General features: G+C 47.5%; 2 non-coding genes and 1 pseudogene across 2 annotated transcripts; 2 read left to right on the top strand and 1 right to left on the bottom strand.

Annotated features, from left to right (window-relative positions):
- Nucleotides 1-4,900: 4,900 nt before the first annotated feature.
- LOC129010180 (ret finger protein-like 3) lies at nt 4,901-8,590 on the bottom strand (annotated as a pseudogene).
- An 11,666-nt stretch (nt 8,591-20,256) lies between these two features.
- Nucleotides 20,257-20,360, top strand: LOC129011089 (small nucleolar RNA U13). Its single transcript, XR_008493214.1, has one exon. It is a non-coding gene; the product is annotated as a small nucleolar RNA U13 (small nucleolar RNA).
- A 3,793-nt stretch (nt 20,361-24,153) lies between these two features.
- On the top strand, nt 24,154-24,254 carry LOC129011104 (small nucleolar RNA U13). The gene has a single exon (XR_008493227.1). It is a non-coding gene; the product is annotated as a small nucleolar RNA U13 (small nucleolar RNA).
- Nucleotides 24,255-27,464: the final 3,210 nt, after the last annotated feature.

Raw genomic sequence — 27,464 nt, 5'->3', positions numbered from 1 at the left:
TTTTTTTTTTTTACCTTTGCTAGTCACCGTATCAAAAGTAAAAAATATTTTCATAATCTTACTATTTTTCTTATATCACAACTTACATAAAATGAGATGCACTTCTTTTTAAAAAGTTTTCAAAAGCATTTCATGGTGGTTTTAGATGATTTATAGGTGATCAGTTTGAAGAGTGAGAATTGAAAAACCAGCACATGTGGGGGAAGGCTGGGGAAGAGATTTGATTATATATTTAAGTGATTGAATTCAGTTCTCTCTCATTTCCTGGACAATAGTTTTCTGTTTTTTTCAGATTATTCTGATCATTTCAAATTAAAGCAAAAACACATGATCAGTTCTCAAGCCCTGTGTTCTCATTAGGAAAAACAAAAACATGCAACTCTAGCTGAACATGGTGAAAAATATTTTGTTAGAGGTCCTTTCATAGGGCCTTTGTCCGGATGTTTGGACCGAGGCCCCCGAGGGCATGGAGAGCCAGCGTGAAGGACAGCGTAGGGTGTGCCTGCAGGGAAGGTCCTAGCTCACCAGTGACAGAAGAGGCAGACTCCCCTTCTTCCAGGCCTTGGTCTTCTACATCCTAGCTCAGTGGTCATTTATTTGTCAGGCCCTTCATTTTACTGATTTAATAATGTGTTCAAGGCAGGGTGCAGTGGCTCACGCCTGTAATCCCAGCACTTTGGGAGGCCGAGATGGGTGGATCACCTGAGGTCGGGAGTTCGAGACCAGCCTGATCAACATGGAGAAACACATCTCTACTAAAAAAAAAAAAAAAAAATAGCCTGACGTGGTGGCGCATGCCTGTAATCCCAGCTACTTTGGAGGCTGAGGCAAGAGAATAACTTGAACCCACAAGGCAGAGGTTGCAGTGAGCTGAGATCATGCCATTGCACTCCAGCCTGGGCAACAAGAGCGAAATTCCAACTCAATAATAATAATAATAATGTGTTTAAATAATTTATCTCATATCTCTGCACCTTCACTCCATTTCTTTTCAAAGAAACAGAGAAAAACAAAAACAAAATGTCATAGTTCTGGGCCGGGCATGGTGGCTCACACCTGTAATCCCAGCACTTTGGAAGGCTGAGGTGGGTGGGTCATTTGAGGTCAGTTGTTTGAGACCAGCCTGGCCAACACAGTGAAACTCCACCTCTACTAAAAATGCAAAAATTAGCCATGCGTGGTGGCAGGCACCTATAGTTCCAGCTGCTTGGGAGGCTGAGGCAGGAGAATCGCTGAGGGAGCCCGGGAGGTGGAGGTTGCAGTGAGCTGAGATTGTGCCACTGCACTCCAGCCTGGGCAACAGAGCAAGACTCTGTCTAAAAAAAAAAAAAAAAAAAAAAAAAAAGTCACAATTCTACTTGACCCAGCAGCAGGCTTTAAAACCAGAGGCTTTAATTCTCCCAATTTCCTCATTTGTCAAAATGCAGAAGCCAAGCTAAGTAAATCACCTAGAACGGCAACAAGCTACATAAGTTCGGGGCTGAAATGTGATATTTCTTCTGAATCTTTCTTTTCTTACAACATCAGAGAAATGAGTAATAAATAGCACCAAACCCAGGGGCTCCACATCTATTCCTCTTTCCGGAGGAAATAAATTCTGGCCACCATATTTCTTAATAGGAACCGACATGTAAGGAGAATGAATTTATTACATTAATGACTCATGTATTCAATCCTGATAAACATACTTTATTCTGGTCTTCAATAGCAAATATGACCGGAGAGCCAGAGGGTCAGTGGTCCTGCTCTAAGCTGTGCAGGTGGGGCTGTCTGTGGGTGGTGGGAGGGTCGGGTGGGTGTTTCTGACCTAGGCATCTTTGCCCAGAGGAGCAGAAGTGAACACACGCCCTCCCACAGGACTCTTCTGCTGACGTGGGTCGGCAGGACGGTTGTGGCTCCGTTTAGGGTCCGCAGCTGGGCAATGAGGTGACTGGAGGGGCCTTTCTCAGGTGGTGGCGTCTGTTAATCAGCAGATGGCGTCCAAGGTCCCTGGGCCCGCCCTGCGGACGGGTCTTTCTGGTTGACTTCCCAGGCTCTTGCGTGAGGACTCACCCCTGAGCACTGAAGGCAGTTCCTCAGTCCGAGACCTCCTCAATCTCGCAGGACGCACAGTTGCACACACAAGCCCCTCACCTGTCACGACCCACACGCTCTTACATACCCTCCCACCCACACCCCCTCTCTCAGATGTGTGCTCCAGGCTTTTCTCTCCACCCACAGCCGCGGACGCCCCCACGGTTCGTGCGAATGTGCACACTCAGTGCAGCAGATCCCCGCCTCCTGCACACGTGCACGCATTTCCAGCCTTGCACTTTATCTCACACGTTTTCTCACCCAGAGACCCCATTTCAGACATACAGACGGTCTCAGCCTTCTCTCTTGCCTCCCGACCCCTTAAAACGGAAATCCTTTATTTCCTCCGGAATTTGCTCTTTTCCTGGAATGCCCGTCTGTCTTCTGGCTGATCCTATAGGGCAGCCCTTTCCTGCCCCTTGGTTCCAACAGCCCCTTTCATGCCAGTTTTTGTCACGTGCCTCTTACCATGCTAAAGTGAAATTGACCCAGCCATTACAGAATGCCCGAACTCATGGGTCTGCAAACTATGGCACCAGAAAGGCTGTTTGTTTTCCCTCAGCTTTATCTGAGTATGCTTGAAAAGTAAACATTGTATATATTTAAAGTGGGCAACCGGATATTTAATACACATTGTGAAATGATCATCGCAAACTAACACACCCACCATCCTACATTGTTACCACTTTCTTTCTATTTTGGAGGTGGGGTGGTTAAGGATCTTAAGATCTACTCTCTTAAGAAATTTCAGGTATACAATGGAGTGTTGTTACACGCTGTACATTACATCTCCAGAACTTACTCATCTTGTATAACTGAAACTTTATACCCATCAAACAACACCCCATTTTCTCCCACCCTCAGTCCCTGGCAACCACTATTCTACTCTACTCTCTGCTTCTATGAGTTTGATTATTTTAGATTCCACATATAAGTGAGATCTTTTTATTGAGATAGAGTCTTGCTCTGTCGCCCAGGCTGGAGTGCAGTGGTGCCATCTTGGCTCACTGCAACCTCTGCCTCCTGGGTTCAAGCGAGTAGCTCAGCCTCAGCTTCTCGAGTAGATGGGACTACAGGCGTGCACCACCACAATCTATTTTTGTATTTTTAATAGAGATGGAGTTTCACTGTTTTGGCCATGCTGGTCTCAAACTCCTGACCTCAGGTGATCCACCTGCCTCAGCCTCCCGAAGTGTTGGGATTACAGACGTAAGCCACCGCACCAGGCCGAGATCATGCAGTATTTCTGTGCTTGCTTATCTCACTTAGCATAGCAGGTTCATCCAGGCTGTGGGAAATGGCAGGATTTCCTTCTTTTTTGGAGCTGAATAATATTCCATTGTGTAGACACGTTTCCCTCATCCATTCATCTGTGGATGGATGTTATTTTCCATAATGGCTGTACAAATTTACATTTTTACTAACAGTGTACTGTGTTCCTTTTCCCCCACATCCTCAATAACACTTGTTCTTTCCTCTTTTGGATAATAGCCATTCTAACAGGTGTGAGGTGATGTCTCATTGAGGTTTTGATTTGCATTTCCCTGATTATTAGTGCTGTTGAGCACTTTTTCATATATCCGTTGGGCATTTACATGTCTTCTTTTGATAAATATCTGTTCAGGTCCTTTACCCATTTTGAATCAGGTGATTTGTTTTTTGCTACTGTGTTGCATGAGTTCCATATATATTCTGGATATTGCCTCCTTATGAGATGTATGGTTTGCAAATATCTTCTCCCAGTCTGTAGGCTTCTTCTTCATTGTGTCATTTCCTCTGTTGTGCAGAAGCTTTTTAGTTGGACGCAATCCCACTTGTCTATTTGTGTTTTCACTGCCTGTGCTTTTGATGTCGTATCCAAAAACGTTTCCCAGACCAATGTCAGGAAGCTTTTCCCCTGTGTTTTCTTCTCGTAGTTGTATGATTTCAGGTCTTACATTGAAGTCTCTAATCCATTTTGAGTTGATTTAGAATATGCAAAGGAAGCACTTGAAAAAGCCAGCACTAGGTTCAGCAGATCCCTCCTGTGGGCAACTGACTTGGGATAAGAGCAGGACTGCCTGGCCCCTAGCAAGCGTCTCCGCAGTGACCAGGGCTCTGTCAGCAGGGGGAGGAGCATGGCACTGAGGACTCCACATGGGAAAAGGGAGGAAGAAGACTCGGCCAATCAGGGTCAGGTATTACCAGGAGCGGGAAAAGGAAAGAGGAAGACTTGGCCAATCAGGGTCAGGTATTACCAGGAGGGCACTTGAGACAAAACAGTACATCCTACCGAGGGGGATTCTCATTGTTAATGTAGATGAACGCACATCCAAGAAAATGTCACCTACACTGAGCAATGATGGTGACAACTTGTCTTTTCAGTTCTGGATAGGACGTAGGCATTTCTCCAGCTCTCTGTTCAAATACACACACACACACGCACACACACGTTTTTACTAGAAATAAAATCTATTGCACTCCTATTATTTAGAAAATCACATAATCCATTAGGTGATATTCAAATGTTTATTTAACTCGTAACTTCCATAATACATTAATTTGAACTGACAGAAATAAAAAGGAAAGCATTTGGAAATGGATCCCAGAATATAGGACATTTCTATATGAAACAAGACATAAAACATAAGATTCAATGAGTTGGATGGTGACAATAATTAATACTCAGAGCTCAATTTATAATCTAATTAATCAAATTACATTAATTATAATCATGAAATGTCCCATATTTTTCTCCTATGACTTTGTATAATGCTTTTACCAAGCAGAAAGTTCCTAGGTCTACCCACAAAGTAATTTTCTGACCCTGTTTCTTTGCGGCGAGGGTTTATTTGGCCTCCTCAGGATGAACTGAAGCATCACAGTGGCCGGGTTCATCACAGGACAGATTCTCAGGACACCCTGATCACCGTTAGGTGTAATTGAAGGAGCCAAAAAAGGGCTCAGGGGCTCCTCAGCAGAGACTCTCCTGAATGTATAGACGTGGGATCCACTCTCAGCATCAAAAAAGGAAACGTTCTGCATGCCCATATCCAGTCTACAAAAAGGAAAGTCAGGGGCACCGTGCTGACAGAGAGGCGGCCTCCAGCCCCCAAATGCACAGTCCAGAATCCACGCTCTGTGGTCAGTTGGATCTTCCCTTTTCAGCAGACGGATTCTCTGCAGACTCTCAGGTCGAATTCTGTGCTTGTTCCCACGCCCACCTCCCAGTAGCGGTGGCCAAAGGTGAAGCGAGGGGAGCCCAGGACACACACAGATGAACGGAATCTCTCAGCAAGGTCTTGCCGATTTGGTCTGATGTACCCACATCGGATGCTCTTGAGTCATCAGAAATAAGGGGAAGTTGTTGGCTGTGTGGGCATCCAAGGTCACATCCACTGGGAAAAGAAAAACAGGTCACTCAGCAAATGGACAGAAGCCAAGCCCATGTCTCCCATCTACTTCAAAGTCCCAAATATCTCTTGACTTTAGTTTCTTTAATTCTGCTTCTTATCCTGAACTTAAAACTTTTTATGAGGCAACTTCCCTGATTAGTTCAAATTCTCATAGGTATGCTTTGTGGAAATACCTGATTTTTTTGTTTTATTTTGTTTCTGTTTTTAGACAGAATTTCCCTCTGTTGCCCAGGCTGGAGTGCAATGGCATTATCTCGGCTCACTGCAACCTCTGCCTCCTGGGTTCAAGCAATTCTCCCGCCTCAGCCTCCTGGGTAGCTGGGATTACAGGCGTGTGCCACAGAGCTGGCTAATTTTTGTATTTTTAGTAGAGAACAGGTTTCACCATGTCGGCCAGGCTGGTCTCGAAATCCCAACCTCAGGTGATCCACTGGCCTCAGCCTCCCAAGGTGCTGGGATTACAGGTGTGAGCCACTGTGCCTGGCCGGTGATAGCTGACTCTTATTCACGGTAGAAATTTTTATTTAACTCTATGTCATGTGTTTGCTTCATTGGACTTTTCTTCATTTAGAGTGGAGGGTCTGTGAAGGCAGACATCATGACCCTCTTTCCGCCACCTTGATGCGTGAACAAATGAATGATAATTAAGACAATGCAAGTGATCAATATTAAATGAAATATTTCTGTTTCCACATTTTATTGCTCCAATTTAAATAGTCCCTAGAGCATAATTCCAGGCTTTTGTTTTCCACATTTGTAAACAAATTAATTGTGCACAGTTCTGACAGCAGATGGGCTATCTCTGCAGCTGACGGTGTGATGACAGAGGTACCAGTCCTGGACATTAAGAGGATCCAAGGCCAAGGGGAGGAAGGGGGCCTAGATGGAAGAATGGTTTCCATCCTACATGGGAGGTGAGGCCTTAAGCAAAACAGTGGTAAATTTAAGAGCCAAGAGAAAGGTATTTGAAAGTTGTTAGCCATCAATGACTGATTGTAGGGAAAAGGGGCAGCAAATACAAAGGTGTATAATTTAAGGCACTGGCTGTGTGGTTGACAAATGAAGCCACAAATCTTCATGGTGGAGGAAGAAAGGAAGGGAAGCAGTATAATCTGGCCTAGAGAAAATTAATTGTCAGGCCAGGCGTGGTGGCTCACGCCTGTAATCCCAGCACTTTGGGAGGCCAAGGCAGATGGGTCACTTGAGGTCAGGAGTTCAAGACCAGCCTGGCCAACATGGTGAAACTCTATCTCTACTAAAAATACAAAAATTAGCTGAGTGTTGTGGTTGGCACCTGTAGTCCCAGCTACTTGGGAGGCTGAGGCAGGAGAATCACTTGAACCCAGGAGGCAGAGGCTGCAGTGAGCCGAGATCGTGCTGCTGCCCTCCAGCTTAGGCGAGAGAGCAAGACTCCATCTCAAAAAACAAACAAACAAAAAAACCCCGCTAGGTGCAGTGGTTCACGCCTGTAATCCCAGCACTTTTTGAGGCTGAGGCGGGTGGATCACCTGAGGTCAGTAGTTCGAGACCAGCCTGGCCAACCTAGTGTAACCCTGTCTCTACTAAAAATACAAAAATTAGCTGGGCACGGCAGTGGACGCCTGTAATCTCAGCTACTCGGGAGGCTGAGGCAGGATAATCACTTGGACCCAGGAGGCAGAGGTTGCAGTGAGCCAAGATTGTGCCACTGCACTCCAGCCTGGGCAACAGAGCAAAACTCTGTCTCAAAAAAAAAAGAAAAGAAAAGAAAATTAATTGTCCAGAACATTAAAAAAAAATCTACAGAACATATTTCCTTCAAGTGAAAAAAATGAATATGATCACCAATGTGGATTTTTTAGATTATGATAAGACATCAGGTGATTGTTGTTTGACGGTAAATTCGTGAATGAAATGAGTTGAGTGGAAATGGACAAGGAAGGAGGAAGGGGGCTCCAAACTAGATGTGGACAGAGTGAATCTGTCCTGCATATTTCAGCAGAGAGACAGTCAGGTGTTGGTAGGTGGATGAGTGGAGATCATGAGTGTCAGGGAAGATACCGTGCAGAAGCCAGCAATGTTGGGACATCATAGGAGCCCACTACCATTTATAGGTGTATTTCTTTGCCTAGGCTGACCACAATCTCTTCATTTAAATGTCCCTTCCCTCCAGAGTTATGCAGTCTGATAGTATTTTGTGGAGCCAGGGCCACTGTTGAAGCCCATGTGGCACAGATGAGGAGACCAGAGTCTGCAACTCACCCCACACTCACAGGAACAAACGCCACAGGTGCTCGATTCCAAACTCTTCCCAACCCTGGGGTGAGGTCTCTTAGTGCAATGGGTGCCAACATTCACCGCACATTAGAATTATTGGGGCAATCTTAATGTCAGAGTCCTGGGAACCTCAGCTAGAAAGAAATTCAAATTCAGTTGCTCCATGTTTTTGCTACTCAGCAAAGTTCCCAACAAAGGGATACCAATCCTGAGATCTCCCAGTTCTGAATTTGCATTCTAACAAGATCCCAGGTAATTGGAGCACAGTAAGTTTTGAGAAATCCCTTGTCTGGGCCATGACCTGGACATCGGTAATTTTTCTTGAGGATTACCAGGTGATTCTATACATTATCAGGGCTGAGAATCACTGATGCTGGAGGAACATGTCAATTTTAGGTGCCAGACAGCAGCTAATCACCATATGGAATGGGAAGCCAATTGCACAAGTGGACTGGTCTGGTCGAAGGAAGAGGACAGGGTACACAGACTCCTTACTGTGGAACTTCCGCATCCTTGTGTTTATCTGTAGAATCTTCTTCAGTTTGATCTCCAGTTCCTTCATGTGAGAAAACAACCTCCCCAGTTGCTGACTGGGCCTGATTTTGTTCTTCTGAGACACCATGGAACAGCAATAGCAAAATAGATCCTGCCCATGGGGGTCCATCTGCAGTGAATTGATGCACTTGAGGCAGACGGTGCATGCACACTCCAGGGACACTGGCTTTTCTAGGTAAGCTGCACAGATGGGACAGCTGCTTGCTTCTGTAAGAGTCCAGCCATGGCCACTGCCAGAGGGAAAGTGAACAAGGGAATGCATTTCCATGAGTTGAAAGCCTGTTCGTTGCAACAAGTGACAACCTTTCCATGCCTAGGGGTATTGTGTTCCAGCTATCATCCCTCAAACAAAACCATGAGTACAAATGCTCAAGCACATGCCCCTGTCTTCAGAAATTTGAAGTTCTATTGGGAAAGAGAGTCACAAGTCATCACTATGCTCCAAGCTGAGGTGGAGGAAGGGTCTATTCTCCTGCTGACCCAGCAGCTGTGCCAGCAGATGCACCTGAGCCCATGACACAGGAGCAGCCGTGTGAGATGCAGTGAGCTGGGGTCATTTCACCACCTCCTAGGGGAGCCCAAGCAAGAGATTAACATATGAATTAGGAGCTGGGCAGGGTAGCTCACATGTGTAATCCCAGCACTTTGGGAGACTGAGGCAGGAGGATCCCTTGAACCCAGGAGTTCGAGATTAGCCTGGACAACATGGGAAGACCCCATCTCTATAAAAACTGCAAAAATTAGCAGTGAGCAGAGATCACACCATGTCACTTCAACCTGGGCAATAGAGTAAGACCCTGTCTCACACACACACACACAAAAATTACATCCTTCCTGCAGCCTTGGAACTGAATAACAAAGTGGCTGCCACCACTCCTAGAGTGAGGGGATCCAGGGGGACTTTTTCAACATGGAGGCAGCCCTCAGACAGCCTTTGTTAAATTCATTAATTACTAATTTATTTCATTCATTCCCCTAGGTCATAACCCCCATTTCTAAACATCTGAGAAGGAAAAACAAAACAGAAGCGTGGACTTAACTCTTCTGCTGGAAGCTCCTCTGTCCTCCAGCTGCTTCCACCAAGAACTGTTAGAGTCCAGGCACTGTGCTTTTGGGCACTGAGATCTGCTGCCTTACTCTATATAACGTTCCCAAGTACCTAGAGCTCCTCAGTGGGATTTCTACCCAGCCAGTGAGGCTCCAGGCGCTGTGTCTTGTTCACTGGGATATGCTGCCTCTCTCTATTGTCTCATGTAAAGGCAGGTATTTGTCCACACATCAGTCTGCTGGGTTTTCAGTGCAACCCAAACTGCAAGCTCTTCCTAGAGCCCAACTCAGATGCAGGTGACTTGTTCTGCAAATGGTGAAAAAGAGGATCAGAAGTTTGAACTGTGAATAAATTAGTAAGATTTTCTCTATGGAATTCTGCCAGCAACATGTCACCAGTTGTTTTTCTTGAAACACATTTGGGAGGAGGTTGCCTCCAGGATCTCAGAGTAGCAACTGAGGAATCAGCACAGTCTATTGCTGGCCCCACACAGTGGGTCAGAAAAATCCACAACTGGCCACACAACCAAGTTCATCCAGATAAGCAATCAATGGAAGGTACTGTGGAAAGTCAGTGGAGTTCATTCAGTCATCATGATTCTAGTTGGATGAGTGTCCCATTTTTAAGACTAAACTGTCCTATTTACTGTCTCTGTAGTTTTCTTTCTCAGAATATTATGCACTCAGAGTCATGGAGAAGGCAGCTTTTTCAGACTGACTTATCTCACTGAGCAACATACCTTGACTGCCAGCACCTGACTTTGAGGTCACCACCCCCGCTTCCCAGCCTTTCCTTGCAAGGCCTCATGTTGGCTCCAGTGTGAGCTTCTTCCCTTCTGCCCAGGCCCTTCAGATGTACCCAGTGGCAGCAAGGCCTCCACCAGGGACACCACGAGCCTCCTGAAATGAAGTCTTGCAGCTCCAGCCCAACTTGAAAATTTCCCAGTAACCTTTCAGCCACTACCCAGCCAGTACTGGGAGTCCTTGATGGACAGCAGCATGCAGCCCCCACCTCTGACTGCTCTTTCCAGTTTGGAGATCTGGTAGCCCAGCTCCAGCTCCAGCCTCAACCTCCACTCTAGGGCCTAACTGCCAGGGCAGCCCAACACAGTCAGCTTTGGAGGTTCCTCATCTGCAAATTCTGTCTTGAACACCCCCTCCAGCACCCAGATGTTCTTTGTTGTCCCTCCTTCATCCCCTTGGTTCACCTACTGCCTCTGGCTCTACAGCTGCCACCTATACCCCCAGCACTGGGAACAGTGTTTGGCCCCACGTTGAGCTGCTCTGCTCCACATTGGGCAGCACAAGCCCAGCTCCTTGAGGTTGGCCGTTTCAGCGGCACCCATGGGCTCTGGGAGCAGAGAGGGGACCCCAGATCTGAGTTCCAACTTTGTGTCACTCAGCAGTGCAGCAGGAAGGAGATAGGCCTGAGCATCACACACCCTACGGGGGAAGCCTCAGCCTGAACAGGTGAGGCTCCTGTAGCCGGAGGACTCCATGGTGACCCAGGGACCAGGAACAATTGTCTCTTTGGAGGCACTGTTGTCCCTCTTTTGAGTCACATCCCTGGAGAGTCACCCAAGCAGAAACCTGTAATTCTAACTCAGGGGCCCAGGGCCACTGAAAGCAAGGCAAACCCTGGGCACAAGTCCAGGCCAGGCTCTGACCCTAGCAACCCTGCTTCTCTCTGGGCACAGAGAGAGGAAACCTCAACTCTACGGCCTCCCAGTACCCTGTCGAGGATTCTGCTGGTCACAGAACTCCAGGGTTGTCCACCAGCTTATCCTCCTCCAGATTGGGATCCACTCCCTTTGGGCCCAAAAGGGGAATGCAGGACTCAGAGGAAATATTCCTGGAGCCAGGGTCCATCGTCCTCCGAGGATAAAACTTGCGTGAGTGCCATTTATTTATTTCTTCCTTTTTATTTGTATGAATTTATGGGATACATGTGTAATTTTGTTACAATCATAGACTGTACAGTGGTCAAGTCAGGCATTTAGGGTATCCATCACCAGAGTAATGAACATTGAATTTATTAAGCAATTTCCCTGTTCTTCTAAGCAGTTCATGACTGAACACATTAGAGCACTTAGGAAGCACCAGTCTCCTCAAGGCTTCACCTGAATTCAATCATGTTTAGCCTTATAAGACAGCAGATGCCATATTAATGTTTGAACATCTCAGAACAGGGAACTGAGGCACAGACAGGTCTATACAACATTTCCAGTAGACGGCTCCTCAGCAGGATTGGAACCCAGCCAGTGAGGCTCCACGCACTCTGCTCTTGCTCACTGGTACTGAGAGGTGACAGCATGCTGGCAGTCCTCGCAGGCTCTCGGCGTCTCCTCTGCCTGGGCTCCCACTTTGGTGGCACTTGAGGAGCTCTTCAGCCCGCCGCTGCACTGTGGGAGCCCCTTCCGGGGCCAGCCAAGGCCGGAGCCGGCTCCCTCAGCTTGCGGAGAGGTGTGGAGGGAGAGGCGCAGGCGGGAACCGGGGCTGCGCGGCGCCTGCGGGCCAGCAGAAGTTCCCGGTAGGCGTGGGCTCCCCGCCGGCCCGGGGCAGTGAGGGGCTTAGCACCTGGGCCAGCAGCTGCTGTGCTCGACTTCTTGCCAGGCCTTAGCTGCCTCCCTGCGGGGCAGGGCTTGAGACCTGCAGCCCGCCATGCCTGATCCTCCCCCCGGCCCTGGGCTCCTGCGCAGCCCGAGCCTCCCCGACAAGCGCCGCCCCCTGCTCCACAGCGCCCAGTCCCATCGACCACCCAACGGCTGAGGAGTGCGGGCAAACGGCGCGGGACTGGCAGGCAGCTCCACCTGGGGCCCTGGTGCGGAATCCACTGGGTGAAGCCAGCTGGGCTCCTGAGTCTGGTGGGGACTTGCAGAACCTTTATGTCTAGCTAAGGGATTGTAAATACACCAATCAGCACTCTGTATCTACCTCAAGGTTTGTAAACACACCAATCAGCACCCTGTGTCTAGCTCAGGGTTTGTGAATGCACCAATCCACACTCTGTATCTAGCTACTCTGGTGGGGACTTGGAGAACTTTTGTGTCTAGCTCAGGGATTGTAAACACACCAATCAGCACCCTGTCAAAACGGACCAATCAGCTCTCTGTAAAATGGACCAATCAGCAGGATGTGGGTGGGGCCAGATAAGAATAAAAGCAGCTGCCCAAGCCAGTAGTGGCAACCTGCTCTGGTCCGTTTCCACCCTGTGGCAGGTTTGTTCTTTTGCTGTTTGCAATAAATCTTGCTACTGCTTGCTCTTTGGGTCCACAGTGCCTTTAAGAGCTGTAACACTCAACGCGAAGGTCTGCAGCTTGACTCCTGAAACCAGCGAGACCACGAACCCACAGGGAGGAACAAACAACTCCAGACGCGCGGCCTTAAGAGCTGTAACACTCACCAGGAAGGTCTGTAGCTTCACTCCTGAGCCAGCGGGACCACAAACCCTCCGGAAGGAAGAAACTCCCAACACATCCGAACATCAGAAGGAACAAACTGCAGACATGCTGCCTTTAAGAACTGTAACACTCATCGCGAGAGTCCGAGGCTTCATTCTTGAAGTCAGTGAAACCAAGAATCCACCAATTCCGAGCACAGTACCTGCTGCCTCTCTATATCATCTCTTTGGAAGGCAGGTAATTTGCCTACGCAGTCTGCTGAGTACTGAGTGCACCACACACTGGAAGGGGTTCCCAGAGCCCCACTCGGATTTAGGTGGATTCTTGTGCAGATGGTGAAAAAGGAGGTCAAAAGTTTGAACTGTGAATCAATTACTGTGAGTTTATCTATGATACTATCCCAGCAAGATGTCTTTCTTGTAATAATTTGGGAGGACGTTGGCTCCAGGATAGAGTGTTCCTGAGGAGGCGGCACACTTTATTGCTGTCCTAGGCCGTGGGTCAGAAAAAATTCACAACTGGTCACACTATTCTGTGTAGCGGGAAAAACCATCAGTTGAAGGTACTGTGGAAAATCAGTTAAGCTCATTCAATCATCCTGGTTCCTGGTGGGTTCAGTGTCCCATATTTAAGACAAAACTCTAACACTGTTATGCTATGGTCTTCGAGTTCATCTGTGAAAAATCTAAATCGTTAAGTCAATCGCTAGTCTTACAACTAGAAAAGAAACATACTATGTAAAGTTGCGACGCTTTTCACAGAAAGCAATGTCTCAATCTGATGTTATTACACATTCAGGTGAGTGTTAAACATCATCTGAGATGAGCTCTTCTCTGGGCTCGGCCACATCTCTCAAGATCCCAAGAGAATCAAAAAGTTGAAGTGTGAATCAATTCGTATGAGTTTTTCATAAATCCTGCCAACAAGATGTCAAGAGCTGTCTTTGTCCTCATATATTTGGGAGGATGTTGCCTCCAGGATCTGACAGTGGTTACAGAGGAGTCGGCACCATCTATTGCTGGCCCCACGCAGTTCGTCAGAAAAACCAACTGGCCAGATAAAATTGAGTTCATCCCAGAAAACCATCCATTGAAGGTGCTGTGGAAAGTCAGTGAAGTTCATTCAATCATTCTAGGGGGTTCAGTGTCCCGTATTGAACTCAGAACTCTCACACTGTTATGCCTTAGTCGTCTTGCTGTTCATCTACACACATTTAAAATGAAGTCATTGCTATTCCTGCAACTGTGGAAGTAAAGATGTATTTACAATTTAAAGGTTGATACCCTTTTACTGGAAAGCAACGTCTCAATCGTATGTTGACACATTCAGCTGAGTGTCTGAATGTGTTTGAGCTGAACATCCACTCAAAACAGTGTGGCCAACCTTGACTAAAATAGTCATTGTGTAGAACAGTTTGAAATTAACATGAAAATGGAACAGACAGCACAGAAAGGTCTCAGATCCTTTGTCCACACTTTTCTTTTCTTAACCCCATTTCCAGTGGTGTGGTGCATGTGTAACAATGACTAAACCTATATGGATACATTCTTACGAACTGAAGTCAGAAGTTTGCATGGAGGTTCACCGTGTGGTGCCCTCTATGGGTTGTGACAAACTCGGAATGCCATTCACCACCCATACAAAGTAGCTGCATGCCCTAAACACTCCCTGTATTTCCCCTGCACATCCCTCTCCCCTTTGCCAGAAGCCCTGGCAACAACTGTCCTGTTCACTGTCTCTAGAGTTTTCTCTCCCAGAATTGTATAGGTCTGGAATCATGGAGTAGGCAGCTTTTTCAGACGGCCTTATCCTCCTCGGCAATGTTCATTCACTGCCAGCATCTGTCTTTGAGGTCACCCCATGATCGCCACTCCCCCTTCCCAGCCTTTCCTTGCAAGGTCTCTTGTTGGCTCCAGTGGGAGCTTCTTCCCATCTGCCCAGTGCCTTCCAACACCCCCCAGTGTCAGCAAGGCCTGGACCAGGGACACCAGCAGCCCCCTGCACTGGGGTCCTGTGGCTCCACCCCAAGTTTGAAATTTCCCAGTAACCCTGCAGCCACTGCCCAGCCAGTTCTGGTAGAAATCAGAGAAAAAAGGATCCTCCATGCACTCAGCGAAATTTCACTCCAATCTTCTCAACTGAAGTCTACAATTTCACTGCAGGTAATGTTGCCAAGAATGTGGAAAATGTGCCTCCCATCACCACCTCTGCCAGCCACGGCTTCTGTGTGGTGGGGCCACACGCACTATGGAAAATGGCAAAGGGGCTTCATCAACGGCTGAGCATCAGGGCAGGCACATGGCTCTGTTCCTAGGAGGAAGACATGTTAGGTTGTGCATTGCAAGGTGGGGAAAGATCAAGTCAGTGTAATGACAAAGAAATCCCCACCCGATTCCCTGCCGAACCTCCTGGGTGAAATAGGTGTCTGCTGGCTTCTGAGGGCCTTTGCAAGAAAACAGGATTCTTGCTTAAGCAAATGTAGATGCAAAATGAGGCATACTATGGCTTGAGGAACCATTTGGATCATGAACACCATGTGAAATGCTTTGTATCATCATAGAAATCCATTAGCCTGCAATTGAGCTCTTAATATTTATCCCCACAAAACAAAAAGATGAGACTGCTCCATTTGAAAAGGGTCACTTTTGCCTACAGTAACATGCTTCTCATAACAAGACTGTCCTAGACATTTCTTACTCTCTAGAACACAGTTTCCCAGTGGTGCTTGAGAAAAAACCCAAGGTGAGGACCTCAATGCTGAAAGGAGTGACGACAAGACCAAGGGCTCCAGGAATCCAGAGACGGCCACTCAGTGGACTCTGCGGGAGAAGGCAGGGCTCGGGCCCCAGGCTGGGCCTGCAGAGGGAGAAGCTATAGAGGGATAGAAGGAAGTCACAAGGGTCCCCGGTCCCAGTGAGTTGGGGTTGGGGAGGATGGATTCCAGGGTTTTAATGTCAGGAGACTCATGACATCATCATCCCCTGAGTTCAGTGATTTTCCTCCTCCTCCTAAGTGGGAAAGAGCAGGGGGGACGGTCCTGGCTGGAGTGACCCTGCATGGACATCGCTGACATTTCTCAAAAGAGGGGAGTTCCTTCCTGTTGAAGCTGTGACAGGAGCTGGGGACTGGTGTCTTCATCATGCTGTGTGACAAAGCAGGCCTTTCCATCCTGGAAGCTGGTGAGAGGCAGAGTAGGAATCAGCTTTCCAGTCCTCTGAGCCACACTGGGGACACAGTTCAGCAGGGATGGTCTCAAGGTCAGGCCAGACACACAGAGGTTCCCAAGCTGGTCTTTCTGGGGCTGGACAGAAACCAGTTTCCATCTTCCACCTGCTTCTGGAAGTTGCCTGTCAAGCGCCCTCTGTAGATGGCACTAGCCAAAGATTGCCTGGCTCAGAAGTTCATTGAAACTGAAGGCGGTGTGGCCCCACCTGGCCAGGGCAGCTGCTCACACTGTAGCTCCCTGGCAGGAGCGAGGGCACCTGCTCCCATTCAGGGCAAGCTCAGCAAAGTGATGGAGGCTCATCCCAGAGCCCAGGTCATCCTTGATCCTCCGTTTCACGGCCTAGAGGACATGGGTTTGAGATGTTCTCTGAAATGGTCTTGGAGTTCTCAGGCCCAAACTCTGAGTCCTCGCACTCATGGGGATCCACATTGTGGCCACAGCTGTTCAGTGCAAGGGCAGGAATGTGCCCTCTGCATTTCCTCTCATCACAGTGTTCAGCCGTGGGCAGCCTGTCTTAGGCCACATGAAGGTCTCGTGAAAACACCCCTGGGCTGGGCTCTAGCTCGAGTGGGCAAAGGTTCCCTCCTCACACTGTTCAGCCTGTTGGACCTTCCCACTGAACGAGGCGTCTTCCCAGGATCTGACCCAAGTCAGAGGGTGGTGAGGGTGGACTGGGGTGTCCATTTTCCTGGGGTCCCTCTGCTCTGATCCTGTCTAGACAAGGTTAGTTTCACTTCTCTGTGTACAAGTGTACCCCCCTCCCCCACGGCTTCCCTCTTGGCCAAGACACTGTCCTCACAGTTGCATCCCCATATCTCACACAGTGCCTGGCCCTTGTGCAGTTGCTAAAAAAGTTCCTGTTTCCTTGCAGAGGCCCTCAGAAGCCACACATGAATGATGGGATCAGAGCACCCAATCCCACTGCAAGGAAACACCCAGGGAGGGAGTCATGTCTTCCTCATGTTTGTATCTCTAGAGCTGCACCATCCAGCATGGGAATCCCAGCCTGGAGCTGCTGTGTATAACTCATTCATTCATTAGTGCAGTTAATCAAAATAAAATGAGAAATTCCAATCCTCAGTCAGACTGGCCACATTTCCAGTGCCCCACAGAGTTTGTGCCAGCAGCCACCTTATGCAACAGCACAGAGAACATTTCCATCCACACAGAACACACTCTTGGGAACCTGCTCTGAGCCTGGCATGGGGTCTGTTCATGGAACTCAGCTAACTAAGAAACCTGTGCGTCAAAGTTGGAATTTCAGGTGAATGGGACTGGAGGAACGAGCTCTAATGATCCAGTGGAAACGTGGAATTGGGAAGATGAAGGGGGTGGTCGCTCCTGAGGGTTTGCACGTGTGAGCTGTGTCTTGTTGGAGACTCTGGACTCCACAGAGTTAAAGGAGGGTTGAACAGACTAAGAGAGACAGCAGGGTGGTCTTGTGCAATCCAGCTTGACCTCAGCTGGAGGAGGAGTGATGGATGAACCTTCCTCTGGAATAATTGTCTTCCCACTTTTGTCTCTAGAGACTCCATTGTCAACAGAAGACATGATTCAAGCAGTGATGAAGAAGACACTCCAGGTTTAAAACAACCCAGGAGGGACCCGATGGAGGAGGGTGCCTGTAGCAGTTGGGGTTGGCCTGCTGCTTTAGAGACTGAGGAAGTGGGGGATGAATTTAGAAAGTGAAAGGAAACATGTATGGAAGGCTGCTTTGTCCTTGTCATCGTTACTGACTCAATAGGGAGAGGTTTGGTGCCTCTGGGCTTTGAGTGTGCAGTGTTTGTCATCATCTTTTCTTCCTGTGGTTTTTAAAAAATGATCTTTCCCGGAAAACCATGTCTTTCCTGCCTTTGCGTCAGTAAAACTCCAAAGTCTTTGGTGATGTTTGGCAGCACCTCCTGAGTCTTGGTGAGGAAGAACGTGAGCAAGGAGGTGCCCATGATGTGCTGGAGCATTCACTGCCTCTTCCCAGCCAGGCCTGAGTCGGGGATGCTCAGACAGCTGCTCAGATCTTTAGTCCATGAAGGGAAAGGGAAGCAGGGAGGTGGTGGGCTTCACTGACTGAGATAGCAGAGCACCAGTCCAGCAGCCCTCCTCCCCAGTTAACTCGCCTTCCCTGCTCGTAAGAGTTTGTCAGTTACGGTGAAGCTAATTCTTTGGGAGGCTCTGTCCTACGGGTGTGGCTGGCTCGGGAGTCCTGAGCTCTGAGCCAGTGGGGAGTCAAGCAGGACACTAGTCATTCAGGGTGGTCGCTGGAACATCTGGAAACCTCACCTTGAGGTGGCTCATGGTGTGAAGGTGCTGGGGCAGGAGTGGCGCAGATTGGACACCCTGATCCTTCAAGGGGCCTTTGGGGTCACCTACATCATATTTTGGGTCAGGATTATAATAGCATGAGCGATCTGTGCCTTAAGGATGTGTTCCTGCTGTGGATAACTAGCCAGAGCCCATCCCTTTGTTTCCCTTAAGGAATACTTTTAGTTAATCTATAATCTATACAAATAATGCTTATCACTGGCTTGCTGTCAGTAAATATGTGGGTAAATCTCTGTTCGGGGCTCTCAGCTCTGAAGGCTGGGACTCCGCTGATTTCCCACTCCACACTCTATATTTCTATGTGTGTGTGTTTAATTCCTCTAGTGCCGCTGGGTTAAGGTCTCCATGACAGAGCTGGTCTCAGCATGCTCTTTTCTCCTTTTTATTGCTGAGTAGTACTCCATCACATAGATGTGCCACATTTTGTTTATCCATTCACCGGTTAATGGACACTTGAGATGTTTCTGTTTGTTGACTGTTTGAAATAATTCTGCTGAGAACTTTTTTTTTTTTTTGTCTTTTGTGAACATATGTTGTCATTTCTTCTGGGAGAATTTCCAGGGGTGGAATTGCTAGGAGAAATGGAAAGTTGATGTTGAACTTCTTAAGCAGCTAAAGGTCTCTTTCCAAATTGATGGTATCAGTGTACATTCCCACCAGGATGCACACTGCCAATGTTATTTACAACAGTGAACTGCAGGTTGCAGCCAGTGGTGGAAAATTACATATAAAGATTAGAAAGTAACGGATATGATGATGGTTATTTTTCTTGTTAGTTTCAAAGTCACAAGCACAAAAGTGTAGGCAGGTGTAGCTGCCTCCTACATCCCCAGCACTGGGAACGGTGTTCGGCCCCACATTGAGCAGCCCTGCTCCATATAGGGCAGCATAAGCCCACCTCCTTGAGGTTGGCAGTTTCAGCGGCATCCATGGGCTCTGGGAGCAGAGAGGTGACCCCAGATCTGAATTCCAACTTTGTGTCACTCAGCAGCACAGCCAGAAGGAGAGGGACCCGAGCACCATACACACTATGGGGGAAGCTTCGGCCTGAACAGGTGGGACTCCCCTAAACAGAGGACTCCATGGTGACCCAGGGACCCAGTGCTGGAAACAATTGTCTTTTTGGAGGCACTGTTGCCCCTCCCTTGAGTCACATCCATGGAGAATCACCCAATCAGAAACCTCTAATTCTAACTCGGGGGCCCAGGGCTGCCCCTTGCTTCAAGTCTGGACCAGGATCTGATTCTAGAAACCCTGCTTCTCTCTGAGCATGGAGAGGAGAAACGTCAGCTCTACCGCCTGCCAGTACCCAGTTTGAGGGTTCTGCTGGTCACAGAACTCCAGGGCCATTCACTATCTCATGCTCCTCCAGTTGGGATCCCCTCCCTTTGGGTCCAAGAGGGGAATGCATGACTCAGAGGAAAGCTTCCTGGAGCCAGTGTCCATCATCCTCCCAGGACGGACCTTGTGTGAGTGGCATGTATTTATTTTTTCCTTTTTATTTGTATAAATTCATGGGGAAAATGTACAATTTTGTTACAGGCATAGATTGTGCAGGGGTCCAGTTGAGGTTTCTAGGGTATCCATCACCAGAGTAATGAACACTGAATTTATTAACCAATTCCCCATCATCCTTTGCCTCCCACCCCCTCGCCCTTCTGAGTCTTCATTATCTATCATCCCACTCCCTCCATCCATGTGAAATTGCTCCATGAGCTCACAGAGATTGAGAGATAATTAAGTACATAGACTTAGTGGCATGCAGGGAAAAGGAAATGTGCATAGTTGATGAAAGAACGATTTCTAGAGTTTGACAATGTTATCCACTGAGGGACACTGAATTTTTTTTTTTAATTCGAAGTGTAGAATGTGATTTTTATGGCAATCTCAAACAATTGTTACAGCAGCAGCTAGAAGCGTCTGGTGACTCTGAACTAGCAGAAATGCATCGGTGTGCCATTTCACATCAAGAATGGGAGTTTAGATCCTTCTGTAGTTCATAAGCATGATGATTGGATTTTCACGAGCACGTGTGATATGTGCCTTCCCAAAACCTTGTTACAATAGCAGCACATTACCCATCTAACAATCAAGAATGGAAGGAACTTTTTCTTGTCAAATGTTTACTGTGTGTGTGTCCACACTATCAACTCTATATGATGGGGCAGGTCCCTTTTCTCCTGTAACTCGTCTTTACAAACACAATATAATAATGTGGAGAGAGCAACTCTGTTTCTGAAGCAAGACAGGTGCTCAGAAATCACACCCATGTGCATGAAAAATACACATCTGGATGGGAGCAATGGGAACCCAGAGTGAGGCTGTTGTTCACTTAAAAATTTCGTGATGGCCTGTCCCCACAGCCATGCGCCGATTAGCATCGTCCCTTCCATTTCAGCTGTCATCCTGTGAGTGGAAGACGTTGCATTAGCAGTTGGGAATTTGAGAGACTTCTACATAGAGTCCTCAAGGATGCGAAATCTGAAATGCTGTGGACAGACAGGTTTCTCTGAGAGGGACTCTCTCCAACCCCTGCAGGGCCTAGGGAGGGATGCGGAGTTTGTGGAAACTGAGTCTTGGCGAGGGAGGATATGAGCAGGAAGGTGCCCACTCTGTGCAGGTGCAACCAGTGCCCCTTCTTAGGCAGGCCTGAGTTCACCCTGATCTCATTGCTATCAGAATTATGGTCAGTGAGACAGTGGGGGTCACTGTCTTCACTGATTCTCCCACTGAAGCACCTGCCCAAATGCCACATCCACAGTTAATTCCCATTCCTGCTCATCCAGGCCCGGTCAGTGGAAGGGAAGTTCATTCCGGCACAGTCATCATGCGGCAGTTGGTTTGAATATCCTGAGTCCTGAGGCAGCTTGGGAGCCAAGCTGACCCCTGGGCACTTGGAGTAGTCTACTGGCCAGGATGGCTCACCACGAGGCCCCCGACAGTGCGAAGATGCTGGGGGAGGAGGGCACACCATTGAACTTGTCCTTTACAGAGGCTTGGTTTGGAGGAAACTGTCATATTTTGTGTCAGGTATGGAAACCTGAAGGAAGGAGGCTGTGTTAGGATTTGAGGTCCTCTGGATCAACCACATCTTCCAAAATGTTATAGGTATGAACTGTGTGCACCTGGCCCAGATATGTTCCATGAGAGGGAAAGGATCACCCCATGTAAAGAATGAAGTGAGTCTTTATCTTTCACTTCCCCAAAGCCATGCAAGCTCCTTGTCTGCATTCAACCACTACGAAGAGTCCAGCTTGTTCTTTGGAACATTTAATGAGTGAATACTTTAGCACACTTAGAGGGAACTAGTCTATTTAAGACTTCACCTGAATTCAATCATTTATAGCCTTCAAGCATAACAGAGACCATATTAACTTTTGAACCTCTCAGAACCAGGTACTGAGGCATAGAGAGGTCTATACAACATAGCCAGGTACCTAGAGCTCCTCAGTTGGATTTGAACCCAGCCAGTGAGGCTCCAGGCGCTGTGCTCTTGCTCACTGGGATATGCTGCCTCTCTCTGTTGCCTCATATAAAAGCAGATATTTGCCCACACAATCAGTCTGTTGGGTTTTCAGTGCAACCCAAACTGCAAGCTCTTCCTAGAGCCCAGCTGAGATTCAGGTGGCTTCTTATGGAGTTGCTTGAACAGGGGTTTCAAAGTTTGAACTCTGACTAAATTACTAAGAATTTCTCTATGGAATTCTGGCAGCAAGATATCAACAGCTGTCTTTCTTGTAATACATTTCGGAGCATGTTCTGTGCAGGATCAAAAAGTAGTACCTGAAACGTCGGCACAGTCTATTCTATTGCTGGACCAACGCAGTGGGTCAGAAAAATCCACAACCGGCCACACAACCAAGTTCACCCAGATAAGCAATCAATGGAAGGTACTGTGGAAAGTCAGTGGAGTTCATTCAATCATCATTATTCTAGTTGGATCAGTGTTCCCTTTTTAAGACTAAACTGTCCTATTTACTGTCTGTATAGTTTTCTTTCTCAGAATATTATGCACTCAGAGTCATGGAGAAGGCAGCTTTTTCAGACTGACTTATCTCACTGAGCAACATACCTCGACTGCCAGCACCTGACTTTGAGGTCACCCCCATGGACACCACTCCCCCTTCCCAGCCTTTCCTTGCAAGGCCTCATGTTGGCTCCAGTGTGAGCTTCTTCCCATCTGCCCAGGCCCTTCAGACATACCCTTGGGGCGGCAAGGCCTCCACCAGGGACACCACGAGCCTCCTGCACTGAGGTCTTGCAGCTCCACCCCAACTATAAAACTTCCCAGTAACCTTTCAGCCACCACTCAGCCCATAGTGGGAGTCCTTGATGGACAGCAGCATGCAGCCCCCACCTCTGACCGCTGTTTCCAGTTTGGAGATCTGGTAGCCCAGCTCCAGCTCCAGCCCCAACCTCTGCTCCAGGGCCCACCTGCCAGGGCAGCCCAAAACACACTCAGCTTTGGAGGTTCTTCATCTACAGATTCCATCTTGGTCACCCCCACTAGCACCCAGATGTTCTTTGTTGTCCCTCCTTCATCCCCCTGGTTCACCCACTGCCTCTGGCTCTGCAGCTGCCTCCTACACCCCCAGCACTGGGAACAGTGTTCGGCCCCACATTGAGCAGCTCTGCTCCACATTGGGCAGCACAGGCCCAGCTCCTTGAGGTTGGCAGTTTCAGCGGCACCCATGGGCTCTGGGAGCAGAGAGGCGACCCCAGATCTGAGTTCCAACTTTGTGTCACTCAGCAGCGCAGCAGGAAGGAGATAGGCCTGAGCATCACACACCCTATGGGGGAAGCTTCAGCCTGAACAGGTGAGGCTCCTGTAGCCGGAGGACTCCATGGTGACCCAGGGACCAGGAACAATTGTCTCTTTGGAGGCACTGTTGTCCCTCTTTTGAGTCACATCCCTGGAGAGTCACCCAAGCAGAAACCTGTAATTCTAACTCAGGGGCCCAGGGCCACTGAAAGCAAGGCAAACCCTGGGCACAAGTCCAGGCCAGGCTCTGACCCTAGCAACCCTGCTTCTCTCTGGGCACAGAGAGAGGAAACCTCAACTCTACGGCCTCCCAGTACCCTGTCGAGGATTCTGCTGGTCACAGAACTCCAGGGTTGTCCACCAGCTCTTCCTCCTCCAGACTGGGATGCACTCCCTTTGGGTCCAAGAGGGGAATGCAGGACTCAGAGGAAATCTTCCAGGAGCCAGGGTCCATCATCCTCCCAAGATGGACCTTGAGTGAGTGCCATTTAGTTATTTATACAAATAAATAAATGATAATTTATAAATAATATAAATAAAATATGTTGTTTATTATAAATAAAATATTTTACTTATTACAAATGAAAAAATTTATGAATAAATAGTATTTTATTTATTATAAATAAAATGTTATTCTTTTTTGTACAAATTTATGGGATACATGTGCAATTTTGTTACAATCATAGATTGTGCAGTGGTCAAGTCGGGGCATTTAGGATATCCATCACCAGAGTAATGAACATTGAATTTATTAAGCAATTTCCCATCATCTCTTCCCTCTCGCCCCCTCACCCTTCGGAGTCTCCATTATCTATCATCCCACCCTCTGCATCCGTGTGAAATTGCTCAGTGAAGTCACACAGACTGAGACATAACTAAGTACATAGACTTCATAGCATGCAGACAAAAGGTAATATACATGGGTGATAAGAGAACCATTTCTATAGTTTCACAGTGTTTCTTAGTGAGGGACACTGAATTTGTTAAATTGAATTTCCACCATGTGTTTTTTATTCAATCTTAAGAAATTGTTAAAGTAGCACACCTACAAATGTCTGGTGAGTCAGTAACAGCAGAGATACATAAGCATGGCTTTCCTAATGAAGAATGCAATGGCAGATCCTTCTGTAGTTCATCAGCATGATGATTGAATTTTCACGGGCACATGTGAGATGTGCCTCCTCCAGGTTTTCTTACATCAGCACATTACCCAGCTCACAATAAAAAATAGAAGGAACTTTTTATTCTCAAATGTTCACTTTGTGTGTCCACACCGTCAACTATATAGGACGGGGCAGATCCCTTTTCTCCTATAACTTGGTTTTATAAATAGAAATAATAGTGTGGAGGGAGTGATCCTGTTTTGAAACAAATCAGGTGCTAGAAACCACACCCTTGTACCTGTAACAATACACATGTCTGGATCGGAACGGTCGGAACCCAGAGCCAGGCTGTGTTGTGTATTTGATCATCCCAGGGTGACCTGTCACCAAGGCCTCGAGCTGATTAGCATGTTGCCTTTTCTTCCGTCACCCTGTGAGTGGAAGAGTTTGTGTTAGCAGTTGGCAGTTTGAGGGACTTATCCATAGAGTCCTCCAAGATGGGAAATGGAAATGCTGTGGAGAGGCAGCTCCCTCTTAGAGGACCTGTCTGGATATGCATTGTTTTGGGGCTGCCCACATTCCTGTCCTCAGATAACAGCACTTCCTCTCCTCTCCTTGCAATTAGAGAACATCTGCTTCTCAATACCAACTGTGGTTCCAACTGGGGCCATCCGTTTTAGCACTCTTCCCACGATCACCTGAGACACAGGTATACTATGAGTCCCAATCCTGGCCAAACGTAGTACTTCAGCCCATGACCACAACTCTTGACCCGCAAACATAGAACCAAAGTCCAATTTATTAGAATGCTTCCCCTACAGATGGAGGGAATGGATGAGGAAGAATTCTCAAAGTAGACAGAACTGTAAAACTATGAGCTTGAAACATGCAAATAATGGCTTTTTCCTCCAGAATTTGGAGAGGGACTGTCCCCCACCCTGCTTGTCCTAGGGAGGCATGAGGATTTGTAGAAACTGCGTCCTGGTGAGGAAGGATGTGAGCAGGAAGGTGCCCACTCTGTGCAGGTGCAGCCACTACTCCTTCTTAGGCAGGCCTGAGTTCACCCTGATCACATTGCTATGGAAATTATAGATAGTCAGACAGTGGGGGTCACTGTCCCACTCACTCAGTGGAAGGGAAGTTCAATCCTGGCACAGCCATCATGTGGCCATTGGTTGGAATGTCCTGAGTCCTGTGGCACCTTGGGAGGCAAGCTGACCACTGGGCACTTGGAGTAGTCAACTGGCCAGTTAGGCTCAGCACAAGGTAGCCGACAGTGTTAAGATGCTGGGGGAGGAGGTCACGCAGCCTGCACACGGCTTGATTTGGAGGAAACTGTCATTTTTTGGGTGAGGGATGAAAACCTGGAGGAAGGAGGTTGTGTTAGGATTTGAGGTTCTCTCTGGGATCAACCACATCTTCCAAGATGTTATAGGTGTGAGCCACGGGTGCGCGATTCAGATGTGTTTTGTGAGAGGAAAAAGATCACCACATGTGAAGAACAAAGTGAGCTTCTGCATTTCACTTTCCTAAAGCCCTGCAGGCTCCCTGTCTCTATCCAACCCCTACTGAGAGTCTGGCTTGTTCTTCTAGGCAGTTCATGACTGAACACATTAGGGCACTTAGTAAGCACCAGTCTCCTCAAGGCTTCACCTGAATTCAATCATGTTTAGCCTTATAAGACAACAGACACCATATTAATATTTGAACATTTCAGAACAGGGAACTGAGGCACAGACAGGTCTATACAACATTCCCAGTAGACGGCTCCTTAGCAGGATTGGAACCCAGCCAGTGAGGCTCCACGCACTCTGCTCTTGCTCACTGGTACCTGCTGCCTCTCTATATCATCTCCTTAAAGGCAGGTATTTGCCTATACAGTCTGCTGAGTACTGAGTGCAACACACACTGCAGGGGGTTCCCAGAGCCCCACTCGGATTCAGGTGGATTCCTATGCAGATAGTGAAAAAGGAGGTCAAAAATTTGAACTGTGAATCAATTGCTGTGAGTTTCTCTATGATATTCTCCCAGCAAGATGTCTTTCTTGTAATAATTTGGGAGAACGTTGACTCCAGGACAGGAGAGTGTTCCTGAGGAGTCGGCACGCTTTATTGCTGGCCCCAGGCAGTGGGTCAGAAAAATCCACAACTGGCCACACCGTTCTGTGCAGCGGGAAAAACCATCAGTTGAAGGTACTGTGGAAAATCAGTTAAGCTCATTCAATCATCCTGGTTCTGGTGGGTTCAGTGTCCCATATTTAAGACAAAACTCTTAACACTCTTATGCTATGGTCTTCTTTGAGTTCATCTGTGAAAAATCTAAATTGTTAAATCAATCGCTAGTCTTACAACTAGAAAAGAAACATACTATGTAAAGTTGCGACACTTTTCATAGAAAGCAACATCTCAATCTAATGTTACATATTCAAGCGAGTGTTAAACATCATCTGAGATGAGCTCTTCTCTGGGCTCAGCCACATCTCTCAAGATCCCGAGGGAGTCAAAAGGTTGAAGTGTGAATCAATTCGTATGAATTTCTCATAAATCCTGTCAACAAGATGTCAACAGCTGTCTTTATCGTCATACATTTGGGAGGCTGTTGCCTCCAGGATCTGACAGTGGTTACCAAGGAGTCCGCACCATCTATTGCTGGCCCCATGCAGTGGGTCAGAAAAACCCACAACTGGGCAGACAATTGAGTTCATCCCAGAAAACCATCCATTGAAGGTGCTGTGGAAAGTCAGTGAAGTTCATTCAATCATCAAGATTCTAGGGGATTCAGTGTCCTGTATTGAAGTCAGAACTCTCACACTGTTGTGCCTTAGTCTTCTTGCAGTTCATCTACACACATTTAAAACGAAGTCATTGCTATTCCTGCAACTGGAGAAGTAAAGATGTATTTACAGTTTAAAGACTGATGCCCTTTTACTAGAAAGCAACATCTCAATCTTATGTTGACACATTTAGCTGAGTGTTAAACATCCCCTCAGATAAGCCTCTTCCTGAAACAGTGTTGCCAACCTTGACTAAAATAGTTATTGTGTAGAACAGTTTGAAATTAACATGAAAATGGAACAGACAGCACAGAAAGATCTCAGATCCTTTGTCCACAGTTTTCTTAACCCCACTTTCCAGTGGTGTGGTCCATTCGAAACTCCAGAGCTTATAGCTTGCAGTGAATGCCAAGAATGAGTTCTCAGACAATTCCAGCTGAGCGGGGCCAGAGGGCAGCTCTTTTAAGAGTGTCCCCTCAACCAGCATCCACCCCCCAAGTATTTATTGAAAGGGCTTGTTAAACCACAAACATCCACTAGATGGCTTTTTTGAG

Source organism: Pongo pygmaeus, chromosome 10, assembly GCF_028885625.2.
Source record: "Pongo pygmaeus isolate AG05252 chromosome 10, NHGRI_mPonPyg2-v2.0_pri, whole genome shotgun sequence".
Taxonomy (NCBI): Eukaryota; Metazoa; Chordata; class Mammalia; order Primates; family Hominidae; genus Pongo; species Pongo pygmaeus.
This window is presented reverse-complemented; position numbering and strand designations above follow the sequence as displayed.